General features: G+C 52.2%; 1 protein-coding gene across 5 annotated transcripts in view; it reads left to right on the plus strand.

Moving 5' to 3' along the window:
* Window positions 1-3101, plus strand: part of LOC132011116 (cytochrome P450 4F5-like) — a 19753-nt gene that overhangs the window by 1789 nt on the left and 14863 nt on the right. The window contains exon 1 of one of the 5 annotated variants that reach the window (XM_059389284.1): window positions 1532-1776. The exons of 3 other annotated variants lie outside the window; for them this stretch is intronic. The gene's annotated coding sequence lies outside the window, so the exon portion shown is untranslated. Of the gene's footprint in view, window positions 1-1531; window positions 1777-2160; window positions 2277-3101 lie in introns of those variants that run through there. One more of the 5 variants, XM_059389283.1, reaches the window with a different exon arrangement.

A 3101-nucleotide genomic window follows, 5' to 3' on the forward strand; every position in this document is an offset into this window, starting at 1 on the left:
GCCTCCCTTTCTCAGGTGGGGTCTCCGACGCATCTCATTCTACCAAGTCAGAGTCGGAACTCGGGGTCCCTTCCTGGCGCTGTCCCACGCTCAGTCTTGCCCATCCTTCTTTTACTCACTTCTCACACTTCGGGGCCCCCGGCCCCCCTCTGTTCTCTCCTGCAGTCAGGTCCTTCAGCATGACCAGACGTGCTGCCTCCACAGCCTCTCCTCAGTCTGTCCCTTCTCTGCAGCCTCCTGCCACTTCTCCCGCCACATCCACTGGTATCTTTCTCCAGGAAGCCGTCCCTCTGACTGCTCGTGCCCCTTATGACCACTCTTGTCCCTTGTCACCCTTCCTCTCTTGAGCCCTGGAGAGATTTTTCTGAAGTTTAGCTTTTGTTAATACCATTGCTTGGCTGAAAACCATTGTATGAGATTGCGCATCGTTCTGAACATAGAGACTAAATGTTGCCAGGCCCACTGCATACCCTAGATACTCCAAGCTTCTGCTTTCTCTTCTCAACAAGCCAAACCCTTCCTACCTCAGGGCATTTGCATATGCTGCTCCTTTGCCAGAAAGGGCTTCCCTTCCTGTAGCCACTGGGTTGATCCCTCCTTTTTGTCCAATCTTCAGCTCAAGTGTAACTTCTCCAAGCCTCCCTTGATTTCCCCCCACTAGAACTTGACCTCTGACTTGGTCCTGCTCAAGCTTAAACAGTTAATTGTCCAATTATTAGTGTATTATTTCTCTCTCCCACTAGACAGTAGCACTGGGGGATAGCCATGATATCTATAATGCACAGCTCAGGAGCTGACATACAGTTGAAACAATAAATGTTTGATGATGTCATGGTGGAAGCCATGTCCTAGGTTGGGTGAACTTACTATCGCCTCTCTTGGTCATCCAATGCCAAAGGGATGGGTGTCCAGCTTCTCCCTTCCCCTCCTGCAGACCAGCTTATTACAGAATAAGATGTCCCGAAATTGTGCTGAAGGTTGCCTAAAATTCTGGGTCTTGGAAATTTCTCAGCAAGCCCTGGAAGTAGCAGAAATGTCATAAAGTTATCACAGCTCCTATGTCTTCCTCTAAGGGCTTTGCCATGGAAACTGCTCTGGGTCACTCTTTCTCTGCTAGTCCCTCCTGCTGTGTGTGTGACCTCAGCTGAATCACCCTCCCTCTCTGGGCTAAAGTCATCAAATGTCTCAGGGTCCTTGGGGATCAGGGGGCAGTCAAAAAGGTGAAAATGACTTCTGTTCACCTGTCTGGAGCACCTGGGAATATTTGTAAGGCCAGGATGAGGCATGCTGGAGGGATGGAGGACTGGAGATGATGTCTTCCCAGCAGCTAACCCCTTCCCAGGAGCTAACCACTTCTCCTTTTGGGGGATGTGGCCTTGGTTTCTTAATTTGTAAATGACATGACTGATGGGAGAGTCCATAGGTGCAGGGGAGATAGAAAGAGATAGACAGATAGACAGAAAGACAGACAGACAGACAGGATACTCTGTGTACAGCCAGGCAGGAAGTAGGGGCTCACAGGTGGGAGCTGCCTTCCTGACTGATGAGCAGAGCTCATGTCTGTCTGCTGGGGCCTGCCAGGGCTGGAAGGTCTGTAGACCCTTCACCGTGTGGGAACTGGGGACTGTGTAGACTGGCCAGGACATGACAGGGTGTGGGAATGAGCCCCTGGACAAATCCTGAGGTCACCGTGCTGACCACAAACCTCCTCCATGGGGACATTGCTGAGGTTGGAACCACTCCCAGGAGAAGAAGAATCTAACTTCTCAAGCCAAGGTCAGCCTCTCTGTGCGCAGAAAGCATGTCTTCTCCCTATGATCTGGGGTGCGCCCTTGGGAATGGAGAGGCCTCCAGGACCCTCCTGTACCCAGAGTGAAGGAGCAGGAGGAAAGCAGAGATTCCCTCCATCCAGGCAGATTCTGGACACTCTGTCCACTGTAGAGGCTACAGGGGGACATGCTGTGGCTTCTGGGGAAGTGACAGCCCCTGTTTCCTTCTAGTTCTCCCCATCCCCCACCCCCCCCCCCCCCCACCCCACGGAGCAGGGCTTGAGGGTCATAAGTCAGCTGGTGGTCATCTACACCCAGGGACTTATGTTCTGCCTGGGCTCTCACCATTTTTTGCAATCCTGACATTGCCTGATCTGTCACCATGCCACAGGTACCCACCTGGAATACGTGGTAGTGGGACCTGTAGCAGCATCAGAGGGCTGCAGGCCCCTCCTTACCAAGCTTCTGGGCAGCCTCTGTAGATGCCAAGGCCCTTCCTGCTCTCAGGTGCCCTCGGTCATTTCTTTCTTTTTGCACACTGCTTCGGGATGCTTGGAGAGATTCAGCCCCAGGCTCTGTCCTGGAGGAACCTCAGTCTTGGGCACATAGAACTAGAGACATCCCCAATTCTGTGTGGTTAGAATGGGTCTGAGGGAGAGACAGGGGCTGCGGGAACCCAGGGGGGAAGCAAGGCCTCTGCTGTGTGGGCAGGCTGGAAGATTTCTTGGAGGAGGAGTCACTGGAAGTGGGTCTGGAATGATGGGTAGGAGTTTTCTTTTTTCTTTAAGAAAAAAGATAAAGTGTATACTGTGGAGAGGAACAGCCCACTCAAAGGCCTGGAGGGGATAGAGCTAGCACCTGGCTTTTGAGCAACAAGGAGTTCAGTTCAGTGAGAGCAATGCTGGTGAGACGCAGGAAAAGGTGGAGGGGACAGCAGAGGCAGCAGGGGCAGGGACTTTATTCTGAGGGCTCTGGGGAGCCATGGAGGGTGTGGAGGTGAGGAGGCACAGACTCAGGGAGTAGGAGAGATGGAGAGAGAAACATGGGTGAAGAAAGAGGGAGCTACAAAGTGAGGGAGACAGAGGACATACACAAGAGTGTAAAAGAAACACACATACACAGATGTAAACACATATCTATCATCTATCCATCCATCTCTCGACTCTCTCCATCTGTCCTGCCATCCACACATCCATCCATCCATCCATCTGTCCACCCATCCATCCACACATCCATCCATCCATCCATCTGTCCACCCATCCATCCACCCATCCATCCATCCATTTGTCCATCCATCCATCCATCCATCCACACATCCATCCAACCATCTGT

The sequence above is a fragment of the Mustela nigripes genome, chromosome 2 (assembly GCF_022355385.1).
Source record: "Mustela nigripes isolate SB6536 chromosome 2, MUSNIG.SB6536, whole genome shotgun sequence".
In the NCBI taxonomy this organism is placed as follows: Eukaryota; Metazoa; Chordata; class Mammalia; order Carnivora; family Mustelidae; genus Mustela; species Mustela nigripes.